This window comes from Dipodomys merriami, unplaced genomic scaffold (assembly GCF_024711535.1).
Source record: "Dipodomys merriami isolate MVZ:Mamm:240054 unplaced genomic scaffold, mDipMer1.0.p SCAF_55, whole genome shotgun sequence".
NCBI lineage: Eukaryota > Metazoa > Chordata > Mammalia > Rodentia > Heteromyidae > Dipodomys > Dipodomys merriami.
In genome coordinates this window covers 967,472-980,434 of record NW_027206124.1, presented here as the reverse complement: position 1 = coordinate 980,434, position 12,963 = coordinate 967,472, and positions in this window count along the sequence as shown.

The following is a 12,963-nucleotide window of genomic DNA, read 5'->3' as shown; positions in this document are numbered from 1 at the left end:
GGCCTACCAGGGATTTCAAACCAAAGTATCTTCCCTGGATCATCTTGTGCCGAGCCATATCTCCTAAACCATCAGGGCTGTTTACACAGCCAGGGTTGAGTAATCTCACCCAATGAGCAGGGGGTGGGGCTTCCTGCTCTACCTCTGCTACTCCTTAAAAGGTGCCCTTCACCCAGAACTTTCTACACACATTACCTCATCTAATTCCACTCTTGTGAGGCAAGCATTATTTCCATGTTGTAGGTGAAATAACCGTCCAGAAAAATTGACTTGCCCAAGGTCTAGTCTCAAAAGGAATGTTGACAAATGGGCACCTGGCCTGTCTGAGTGGGAAAGGTGAGCTGGGCGAGGCCAGCAATGCCACCTCCTCCCCATGGCTTCACCATGCAAGGCAAGCCTCTGGCCTGCTGGTTAACTGGGGTGGCTGTGAGTCACCGGCTGTGAGCAGAAGCCTTTCTCAGGGTGAGCTTGTCTAATTCCAGGTGCTGACCTCAGGCATAGGCCGCGGGGCACTTGCAGCCCCAGTGTGGTCTCTGGATCTCCCCTTGGCCCCAGGGCCAGGAAGCAGCAGGGAGGAGTTTAGCTGCTGCCAACTTCCACCACCAGCTAGCGGGGCACAGGAAAGGTAGCATGTGGTGACAAAGTCACCAACTGTGAGTGCCTGTCTTTTTTTTTTTCCAGTCTTAGAGCTTGAACTCAGGGTCTGGGCACTGTCCTTGGGCTTCTTTTTGCTCAAGGCTAGCACTGTAGCACAGCGCCACTTCCAGCTTTTTCTGTGTGTGTGGTACTACTGATGAATCAAACTCAGGGCTTCATGCCTGCTAGGCAAGCACTCCACCACTGAGCCACCTTCCCAGCCCTGAGTGCCTGTCTATTCTCCTCTGTAGAGTCTCTCCAGCTGGCCTCCCAGTCACAAAAGAGACAGAGCAGGGAGAAGCAAGGCTGAGTTCCCATTCCAGATGGAGCAGCTCCCCATCAAGAGTGATTTGCAGGCTGGGAATGTGGCTCAGTGGTAAAGTGCTTGCCTAGCATACATGAAGCCCTGGGTTTGATTCCTTAATACCACATAAACAGAAAATGCCTGAAGTGGCACTGTGGTTCAAGTGGTAGAGTGCTAGACTTGAGCAAAAGCAGCTCAGGGATTGTGCCTAGTCCCTGAGTTCAAGCCCCAAGACTGGCAAAAAAAAAAAAAAAGATTTGCATTTAGGAGTGGTTGGAATAGAAAATCTTTGGTAAAGCATCTGACCATGCCCATAAATGAACTTAGCTTCAAAGACCCCAGGCTGGTGGCAGGAGATTCAGATGAGGGCTCAGGAAAGGGAGACTTGGCATGCCCTTGGGTAGGGCTAGGATTGGCTCCCCAGCTCTCCAAAACAGTGAAGCCCCACCCTTTCTCCTTGGGCTACAGGAGATGAGTAGGAGGGGCTGTGTCTCTGAGGAGGTAGGCACCAGGTCCAGATCAAAAGGACACTGCCAATGCCATCATCATGGCCCTTCCAAGCAGACCTGGCCTAACCAGGGGCCAAGGGGTCAGCTTGGCCCCCTTCCCTGCCACCTGGGGAAAGCTTTTCCAGAAAGTGAAGGCAGTTCTGGCCAGGCTGCGGAAATCCCTAATGTGCGGCCCTGGGCTGGGTAGGGCCTAGAAAACAATGCCATGGCTGCAATCTCGGTAGACAGGATGCTGGCAGCCACCATGGCTTCCTCCCCACTGCCTGGAACACTGCGGCAAGCATGACCTTGAACCCTGACCCCAGAGTCTCTGGGAAATCAGGGCCTTTGGTTGGCAGGAGCTTCACCTCTCCAGTTTTTGGAAGCTAAGGGTATGAGTAGGGTGGGAAGAATCTGATCTGAGTTCAAGTCCTCTTGGCTGGATGCTGGTAGTTCATGTCTGTAATCCTAGAGATCTAAGTAAGAATCGTGGTTCAAAGCCAGGTGCTGGTGGCTCACACCTGTAATCCTAGCTACTCAAGAGGCTGAGATCTGAAGGTTGCAGTTTGAAGCCAGCCTGGGCAGGAAAGTCTGTGGGATTCTTTATCCCCAATTAGCTACCAAAAAAAAGCCAAAAATGTGGCTCAAGTGGTAGAGTGATAGGGTTGAGCAAAATGAAATTCAATGACAGTGCCCAGGCCCTGTGTTCAAGCCCCAGGACCACACACACACACACACACACACACACACACACACACACACACACACACACACACACACACACACACACACACACACACACACACACACACACACACACACACACACACACACACACACACACACACACACACACACCAGCTAAGCCAGAAAACACACACACACACACACACACACACACACACACACACACACACACACACACACACACACACACACACACACACACACCAGCTAAGCCAGAAAAGTCTATGAGACTTTTATTTTTAATTATTGAACAAAAAGCCAGAAGCTCAAGTCCCAGTACACACACATACACACCTCCTGCCCTTGCACCTGCTAGCTATGGGACCTTGTGCAAGTCACCATTTGAGGCTGTTGTACATAAGTAAAATGGGGGTCAGTGCACGTCACCCCAACACCTGAATCCTCACAACAAGCTCCAGAGGCAGACAATTACTGCTGCCATTTTACAGATGAGGAAAATTGAAGCTCAGTGTGCATAAGTCATGTCTCATGGACAGATGTCTGAGCTGAGATTCCAACTCATACCTGTGTGATTGCAAAGTTGATGCTCTTACCCTCTCGCTAGTCTGCTTTTCCCCTGGGCAAGGTGTTCACTATAATGGGCCCCCACTGCACCCCTGCAGTTGGGCCTCATGAGGTCCTGGGGGGGAATCAAGTGTCACAGTAGATGGAAGCACTTCAGGGCAAGGAGGAGCTCAGCAGTGTTAGTGGCTCTTCCTCCTCCTTGGCCCCCCCTTCCTCTAAGCTGCAGCCCCTGAAGGGAGCGTCCAAGATCAAGCTCTCAGCCCCCCATGAGAAGGTCAGCCCTGTCCCAGCTGAGGACCTTGCATGGGGCCCTGCATCTCCCCTGATCCCTACTACCGGCCAGTCTTGCTCTAGGTCAGACAGCCCTGGGGAGCTACAGTGGCTGACCTCACCCCTGGAGAATGCCCAGTGGAATTTGCCCTGAATCAGTCTCCCCACCTCAGCCATTATGACTGCCCTTCCGGGGAGCTAAGACACCCCTGCTATACCGCTGTGCTTACTAACTGGGGCTGAGCTGGGGCCCATCTGCAGCCAACTATAGAGAATGCTGGGAGGTCGCTGTCTCTCGCCCATCCTTGCCTTCCCCTGCCTCCTTATGGAGAAGAAACAGTCCCTTTCTAGCTCCCCTAAGTTCTCACAGACCTTCCTTCCCTGGCTGGCTTCAAACCTCAGATCCTCAGATCTCAGCCTCCTCCTAGGTAGCTAGGATTACAGGAGGGAGCCACCCATGCTGGGAAATGTCCACATTTTAACAGTCACTCTCTCAAAGTACTGTCACCAAATACATTCCTATTCTGAGGGGGGGGGGGCTTCCCCTTCCCCAAATTGAACAATGAAGGCTTGCTAGAAACTTCTAACCATGCCCAGGGTGTTTGTAAGCTACATTTTCTGGCTTTCTTTCTTTCTTTCTTTCTTTCTTTCTTTCTTTCTTTCTTTCTTTCTTTCTTTCTTTCTTTCTTTCTTTCTTTCTTTCTTCCTTTCTTCCTTTCTTTGTATTTTATTGGAGAGAAGAGTCTCACAGACTTTCCTGCCCAGGCTGGCTTCAAACTGCAACCTTCAGATCTCAGCCTCCTGAGTAGCTAGGGTTACAGATGTGAGCCACCAGCACCTGGCTTTGAACCATGATTGTTACTTAGATCTCTAGGATTACAGGCATGAACTACCAGCATCCAGCCAAGAGGACTTGAACTCAGATCAGATTCTTCCCACCCTACTCGTACCACTGTGGTGGTGATGGACCTCCACTTGGGCTCTGGTCAGCAGAGGAGGCCACTTTCTCCCAGAGGGCAGAGGGTTGTGGTCCCAGGGTATAGAGCAAGGAGGGGGCAGAGCATGATTAAAAGCCAACAGTCTAGCCAGGCTCTGGTGACTCACACGAGTAATCAATCCTAGCTACTCAGGAAGCTGAGATCTGAGGGTCACAGTTCAAAGCCAGCCCAGGCAGAAAAGTCTGTGAGAGTCTTATCTCTAATTAACCACAAGAAAACCGGAAGTGGAGTTTTGGCTCTAAGTGGTAGAGCACTAGCCTTGAGCAAAAGAGCTCAAGGACAGCACCCAGGCCCCAGAGATCAAGCCCCAGGACTGACAAGGAAAAAAAGAAAGAAAGAAAAAAGAAAGCTAGCAGTCTGTACCTGCAGGACACAGGGGCCCCTGCTCTTTCCCATGCCTCTGCCCAAGCCCTGCGCCGGGGCCTGCTTCCCTCCAACTGCCCTGCAGTGGGGCTTGCACTGTTCTGCTAGGGTTTTATTGTTAGTCTAGAACCTATTGTTACAGGTTTAGGTATTGCCAGTTAATTACTTTTCCACCATAAACGAGGTGGAACAAACATGTTTGGACATTAGAGCTGTTTTTCTTTTCCTTTTTGATTTTTATAGAAAGGGAGTTTCAGGGCAAAGGGAGCGTGTTATTGTCCTTAGGCCTGACAGGAGCATTCCCAAGCCCAACTGGCAACCGGAGCTGGGCTCCACCTGCACCTGGTTTACTTTGGGGGAGGGGAGGCAGCCAGCTGGAGTGTCCTGTAACATTCACCTCTGCCTGGCCCCACCCACAGCCACCTTTTCCTTCTCTAGGCTTTTGCAGCCTCCAGTTTGGAGTCAAAGTCCATATAAGGATCAGGTCTCTGGTTTGGAGTCTGGAGTAAGGCCTGAGAATACAATTTCCATGCTAGGAGCCCTGGATGGCACCCAGAGGCCCCAGCCTCTGCCAGCCTGGCCTGGTGCACCTGTCCCTTTGGGCGCCTTTCATGTCTCCATCCTGCCCACCCGGCAGGGCCGCCTCAGTCTGTAAGATGGCCCAGTGAATGGAGTGAGCGACCTCACCAGGAGTCCCCTTGTGCCAAGTATGGGGTCTGCCTGTGCCTCAGTGCCTCTGACACTTTAGACGTTACATCCTGTTTGTGCCAGACATATTAGTAGTTTCCTCTGTAAGTGCATGAGTGTGCATGCACATGTGGTGTAAGCTAGTACTGGAATTTGGACTGAGTACCTCAAAGTCTTGCTAAGCTTCTTCACTCAAAGTTGGTGCTGTACCACTTGTGCCACAGCTCTGCTTCTGGCTGTGTGTGTGTGTGTGTGTGTGTGTGTGTGTGTGTGTGTGTGTGTGTGTGTGTAGTTTATTGAAGGTAAGAGTCTCGTGGACTTTCCTGCCTGGGTTGGCTCTGAACCCTGATCCTCAGATCTCAGTCTCCTGAGTAGCTAGGATTACAGAAATGAGCGAGCCCCCAGCACCCAACCTCTTGGCTTTTTGATGGTTAATTGGAGATAAGAGTCTCGGGATTACAGGTATGAGCCACCAACATCAGCAGATCCCACATTGTGGGATCCCTGTGCTACTGAGAAAGGAAGGCTGGGAACAAAGCCACCAAGCATGGACCAGGAAAAAGAAAGCCCAGAGAGGGTAGGGACCTTGCCTGAGTCACCCAGCACCCAAGAGGAGCACCCAGAGTGGTTCTGAGCATCCACCCCCAGTCTTGGGGGCTATTCTTTTTTTTTCCTTTTTTCTTTTTCTTTTATTTTGGTCATGGGCTTTGAACTCTGGACCTGGGCACTGTCCCTGGGCTCTTCAGCTCAAGGTGAGTGCTCTACCACTTGAGCCACAGCACCACTTCTGGTTTTTTGATGGTTTATTGGAGATAAGCGTCTCACGGACTTTATTGCCCTCCCTGGCTTTGAACCGTGGTCCTCACACCTGAGTAGCTAGGATGACAGGTGTGAGCCACCAGCGCCCGGCCTTGGGGTTGTTCTTGACTAAGTAAGGCTGTCAGGGAAGTTGGAGGTGCCCGTGCCTGCCAAGTCCCACATTAAGGCCCTCTGTTCCTGGGAATGACTTTACAGTGGCTGCGGGCCCTGGATGTCAGAGGTCATGGTGTTTGCCTTCATATTCCATCTTTAAATACATAAAAAGTTTGAGCCTAGAGGGGAGAGGCAGATCCTTCAGTGTTGGCTTAGTACCTGGCCCTGACTACTGGGCCACAGTCAAGCATGGCTGTGGGTCTCAGGCCTTAGGAACAGGAATCTCCTCTCTCAGTAAAGGGGAGGAAAGGAGGTTCTGCCTAGGCCCCGGGCTCCCTGGACAGTGACCCGGGAGGAGGCAGCCGGCCAGCAGTCGTGGGGTGGCTCAGATGAGGCTGTTTGTGTGAAGGTCCCCGCTGCTCCCAACCCCTCAGGCCAGCTCAGCCTCCGAGTCCTCCCTAGGGGCTGTGTTTCCCAGAACCCAGCTCCCCGGGTCATGAACCTCAGAGCAGGAGGCCTTCAGAGATCAGCGCCTACTCCACCGAGGAAGCCCGGGCCCAGCGAGGGGAGGAGACGGGCCGATGAGAGGCCGGGTCAAGGAGGGGTGCCTTAGCCAAGCCTTCCTTTCTCTAGTGGCCCATGAAACAGCCCAGGCATTTCGTGCAGACATCGGTCCCCACCAGACTGCAGGTCCCAAGGAAGATAGCTGCTTCCTTCTTTCAACCACTAGGGCTGGGCAGAGGGGCCTGGCAAAGGACAGGCCCATGGGTCTCTATGATAGCAGAGCTCCTCCCAACCTGGGCGGAGACTATACTTTCCTTGTCACTCCTTTACCCTGTATTTTGGAAACTCTGAGATCATGTGATTTCCCAATTGACTAGGCCTTCACAATAGGCGGGCATGAAGAACAGTGATGGGGGTGGGGGGGAAGGAGAGGACAGTCCTCAGTTCCAATCTAGGCTGGCCAGACATCCTAGTTTGTAACTAGAGGAATTACTGGGGCATGGTAACACTGGTCACCTGGTGTTGATCCTGCCATTTATGAGTGACTGTAGGTAAGTAACTTTACCTCCTGACTCATCCAGCTTCTCCATAATTGAGGTTCATAGCTACTCTCTGCCCATGCCATTTGCCAGAAAGCTCTGGGAAACTATGGAGGAGAGCTAAGCTGGGCTTTGGCCCAGAGGATGTGAGGACTGATGGTTATCACAGTGAGGAACCTCCTTTCTCTCCCCATCCCTATAGCCTGACATTCATTCTCTCACTCACAGATACCAGGTCACCACCTGCTATGCATCAGACCCCCAGAAGGCATAGCCAGAAAAGGAGTGCTGGCCTGCTGGATCTCACAACACCTGCAGGGGGGAGTGGAAAACAGTAAGATGCATTGTTCAACAACTGATTTTTCACAAGCAGCTACTACATGCTAAGTGCTGTCTTAGCATTTTACATTGGCTCTTCACCAAAACACAATGAGGTAGGTATTATTTTACTCCTATTTTGAAGATGAAATAATCAGGCAAGTACAGTGGTACACAGCTATAGTTCCAGCTACTTGGAAGGAAGAGCACTGATTGAGTCTAAATTGGGGCTGTAGTGTGCCACGTCCACCAGGTGTCCATATGAAGTTTGACATCAATATGGTAAGGTCCTAGGAACAGAAAACGCCAGGTTACTTAAGGAGGAGTGAATCAGCCTGGGTCAGAAACAGAGCAGATCAAAAACTCCTGTGCTGATCAGAAAGGTGAATCAGTAGGACAGGAAGAGGACACTAACAAGGATCCTTTCGGAGGATGTCCGCGTGTCAAAGTGTGTGCAAGAGAAGGGCTTTCTGGTGCGAACATCAGGTGCAAAGTGGGCAACACAAAACAGCATGGCACATCCAGGGAACAGTAGGTTACCAGAGGCCTGTCAGCACCCAGGAGGTGACATTGAGACTGTGAAGGGTTTGAAGGAGTAGAGTGAAGGTAGCAGGGTAGCAACTGGACCAGTCTCCTTCCTTCCTTCCTTCTTTCCTTCCTTCCTTCCTTTCTCTCTCTCTCTCTCTCTCTCTCTCTCTCTCTCTCTCTCTCTCTCTCTCTCTCTCTCTCTCTCTCTCTCTCTCTCTCTCTCTTTCTTTCTTTCCTTTTCTTTTTTGTGTCAGTCCTGGGGCTTGAACTCAGGGCCAAGGTGCTGTTCCTGAGCTTTTTTGCTCACTTAAACCACAGATTCACTTCCAGCTTTTGTGGCGCTTCATTGAATAGGAACATGGACTTTCCTGCCCAGGCTGTCTTCAAACCAAGGTCCTCAGATTTCAGCCTCCTCAGCATCTGAGATTGCGGGTGTGAGTTACCAAAAGACACAGATCTGGATTTTTCAGGACCTGGGCTGCAAGGAAAGCCTGAACACGGGAGGCCGGGGACGGTGCGTTTCCTCCTGAGGGACCTCTTCCTATGATTAAAATCTTGCCCCATGGAGAGGAGGCATTAGGCGTTGGGTTAGGCAAATGCTTCCGATGAACCAAGGGTAAGGTTAGCAAGGTCCTAAGCTTGCCCTGGGGTCACAGACTTACTTGTATCAGTTAGAAAAAGACCCCCGTGGGGAGCAACGAGGTTAGGGAAGGCTCACCCTTTCACCAGGCGCGCTCCAGGGCGGGGTCCCTCTAAAGGTCTCCCCCTCTAGCGGGCTGAAGGATAAACGCACCCCAGTCTCAAGAGGGCCCTCGTCAGGAAGGTAGATCCCCGGTTTCTACAAATTGGGCCCAGTCTGAAGACACTGGAGAAGTGGAGAGCCCTCCCCAGGGGTGGGCGGGGCAGGAGGTGGGGCCTGGCGAGACGCCACGCCCCCGTCCAGGCCCGCCTCCTCGCGCCGCGCCTGTCCAAATACGGCAAACACCGCGGCACCTCCCGCTCCTCCCGCGGCTCCTCCCATCTGCTCCCGGCACCCCGCCTGCAGACCGGAAGTGCTGCCCCGCCCGCCGACCGTGTGTTGGCGCCCTGGGGTACCGCTCCGGCCTGGGCGCGCCCCGCCCACCGCCTTGCGCCCCACCCCGCCCACCGCCCTGCGCACCTTCGCACCCGCGCCCCGCCCCGCCCACCGCCCTGCGCACCTGCGTACCCGCGCCCCGCCCCGCCCACAGTCCTGCGCACCTGCGCCCCGCCCCGCCCAAGTCCTGCGCGCCTGCGCACCTGCGCCGCTGCGTCTGGTCCCGGGGTGAGCGAATCTGAAGCCCGCGCCATCCGCGGGATGCAGGGAGTGAAGCTGGGAGGAAAGTCAGCATTCCCTACCAGTTTCTCCACCGACGTTCCTCCGTGCCAGCCCTGTGGTTCATTCAGTAAATATTTGTTGTTTGTTTGTTCTGGGGCTTGAATCTGGGGCCTGGGGCTGCCCCTGAGCCTTCGTGTTCAAGGCTAGCGCTCGACCCCGTTAAGCCCCAGGCTTCAACTTCCAGCCGATTTGTAGTTCTTTGTCTCACAGGCCTTCCTGCCTGGGCTGACTTGGATCTGCGATCCTCAGGCCTCGGCCTCCGGAGTAGTCAGGATTATAGGTGTGAGCCACCGATGCCCGGCCAATTTATTTTTTATTATCTTTAAATGGCTGTACAAAGGAGTTTGTCTTTTTTATATAATTTATTGTGATTGTAGAGGTCATGTAGAGAGAGGGATTACAATTACATGAGTCAGGTAACGAGTACATTTCCTTTTGTACACTTGTACAAAGAACTTTTAATTCAGCATGGCGATTTATGAGAACAATGTAACTTGTCACTCCTCTCATCACCCCCACCTCCCCCCTCGGTAAATACTTAATTGGTAAGATGCCATCCCAGAGTATCAGGCTCTGGAGGAAGGCCCATGGCCTCCCCTGGAATCCACAACTTGGTGGAGAAGTTTCATCCAGAAGGGATTTTAAAAATCAAATACAAAGTTGGTCCCATTGGCTCACGCCTGTAATCCTAGCTACTCCGGAAGCTGAGATCTGAGGATCACAATTTGAGGCGAACCCTGTCAGGAATGTCCATGAGACTCTTATCTCCAGTTAACTCCTAGAAAACTGGAAATGGTGCTGTGGCTCAAAGTGGTAGAGCACTAACCTTGAGGGGAAAAAATCTCAGGGTCAGTGCCTGGGCCCTGTGTTCAAGCTTCACAATTGAGAAAAATAAAATACAAATGGTCTCTCTCTCGCAATACAAATGGTCTCTGTCTCTGTCTCTCTCTTTCTCCTCTCTTCCCCTCTCCTCTTTTCCCCTCCTCTCTCTCTCTCTCATCCTGGGGCTAGAACCCAGTGCTTGGATACTGTCCCTGGGCTTTTTCACTCAGGCTAATGCTGTGCCACTTGAGCCAGAGCTCCACCTCTTGCTTTGTTTGGGTAGTTAACTGAATAGTAGAGTATCATGGACTTTCCTGCCAGGGCTTTCTTCAAAATATGATCCTTATATCTCAGCATCCTGAGTAGCTGGGATTACAGGCATGAGCTACTGGTGTCTCAGCATGAGCCACTTTTTTTGTGAAAGACCTACCCATTACCACAAGAGTTTATGGCTTTTGCTTCTTCTTTTTTTTTTTTTTTGGGTCCGGTCATGGGGCCTGAACTCTGGGCCTGGGCGCTGTCCCTCAGCTCTTCAGCTCAAGGCTAGCACTCTACCACTTGAGCCACAGCGCCACTTCCGGCTTTTTTCTTTTTGCTTATGTGGTGCTGAGGAATCGAACCCAGGGCCTTGAGCATGCAAGACGAGTGCTCTACCACTGAGCCACCTTCCCAGCCCTGGCTTTTGCTTCTTGCCTGTGACTATTATCTGCCTCTTAGATGCCTCTGTGGTGCCATCAGCTCCACCACCACCCTAAAGGCATGCATGCCTTTATTGGGGTGCTTAACACAGTCAATAGTGATTGACGGTGTCTCCTACACCTGACCATAAGCTCAAGGAAAGAGGCCTTCCTCTGGTGGTCGGCTGCCTGCAGGAGCTGTCAATGGCCGACTGTTTGTTAAGCAAGCTTGGACATCAGTCCCTCAGATGCATTCAGCCTCCAAGCCATAGTTCATTCCTGTTCTTCAGCCATAAATCCGAGTAGCCAACCCTGACTCCAAACACCATGTTTTGGTATGGACCAGTCTATTGACAGAGCCCTGTGAGCCCTGTACTGGGGCAGATCTGCCCACAACAAAAGGGCCATCCTGCCTGCATCCCTGGGGGAAGAGGATGAGTGCCACCATGGGACAAATGACTTCACTCCTTGGATGACAGCAGAGTTGGCCTAAGGCTGAGAGAAAGAGGAGTTAGAAGGAAACTGGCAGGTGTGCAGAGCTGAGGGGGCGAGCAAGTATGTGGGCACGTTGCCCAGGAAGGGGTACTGCACCCACTTCTGCTGGTGAACAAAGGGCCCAGACGTATGGTATAAGCCAGAGGCTTTTCAGGGGTTTGTTACTGTGACAGTAGTAAGAAATACATTGTGCTGGACACTGGTGACTCACACCCATAATCCTACCTACTAAGGAGGCTGAGATCTGAGGATGGCAGTTTAAAGCCAGCTGGGGCAGAAAACTGAGTGAGACTCTTATCTTCAATTAACCACCAAGAAACTGGAAGTGCAACTGTGGCTTAGTGGTAGAGAGCTAGCCTTGAAGCTTAAAAGCTGAGATACCACTGTACCAAGGCCCTGAGTTCAAGCCCCATGACTGACAAAAAACAAAAGCAAGCAAACAAACCCCAACACTGTAAAATCCTTTATATGGGGCTGGGATTGTGGCTTAGTGTTGGAGTGTTTACCTAGCATGCATGAAGCCCTGGGTTGGATTCCTCAGTACCACATAAACAGAAAAGGCCAGAAGTGGTGCTGTGGCTCAAGTGGTAGAATGCTAACTTTGAGCAAAGAAAGTTCAGGGACAGTGCCCAGGCCCTGAGTTCAAGTCCTAGACCTGGCACCCGCACGTGCGCACACACACTTTTATAAAACTACTTAATAATAGCAATAAAGTAAAAATGAATACATCACATCAGTCAGTTAGTTATTGGTGGCTCACACATATAATCCTAGCAACTCAGAAAGCTGATATCTGAGGACTGCAGCTCAAAGCCAGAGCAGGCAGACAAATCTTTCAGTTAACTCCAGGTAACTAGGAAAATGCCAGAAGCAGAGGTGTGGCTCAAGTGATAGAGTGCCACACTTCAGCTGAAAAGCCAAGTGAGAGTGAGACCCTGAGTTCCAGGTCCAGCTCAGCACTGGACAGAAAATCAAAACATTTCATTACACTGTTGATTCCTAAAACTACTCAGAAAAAGCCAGAAGTGGCGCTGTGGCTCAAGTGGTAGAGCACTATCCTTGAACACAATGAGGCTCAGGGACAGTGCCCAGGCCTTCAGTTCAAGTCCCAGGGCCTGCAAAAAAGGGGAGGGGGTGTGTGGCAGGGAGGAATTAATTGCACGGTTTTCCAGTGAGCTGTAATCTGCAATTTAAAAACATTGATGGGAACATCCATGCAGTAAACCCAGAGATTTCTTTTAGGATGTTGGGGTGGCCCTTCCCTCCGTACATATTAATACAGTAGCCTACAAGGGTGGGATGGGCTCACCAGACCCCCCTAAATGAACACTTTCCACTTTACCTCTCTTTACCAGATGACACCCCTGTAACCCACTGTGGGCTTGGTTCCCAGTGGGTTGGGAAGAGGTCAACTCAGGACATATTTTTTTTCTTTTGGTCAGTTGTGGGGTTTGAATTCAGGGCCTGGGCACTTGAGCTTTCTTGCTCAAGGCTAGTACTCTACCACTTGGAGCCACAGCTCCACTTCAGGTTTTCTGCCCAGGCTGGCTTTGAACTGTGATCCTCAGCACTCAGCATCCTGAGTAGCTAGGATAGTAGTGTGAGCCACCGGCGCACCACTTTCAGGACAATGCTTCTACCTTGTTTCTCCCTGCTGTCTACCACCCCAGTACCACAAAGCTTCCATTCTACACCAGTCCTCTGCCAGGCTGGCTGGGAAGGCACAGGCCCTGAGAGTGGGGGGTGGGGTGGAAGAGGTTGAAGCCCAGCTGTATTTTGGGGTCTGGCCCATT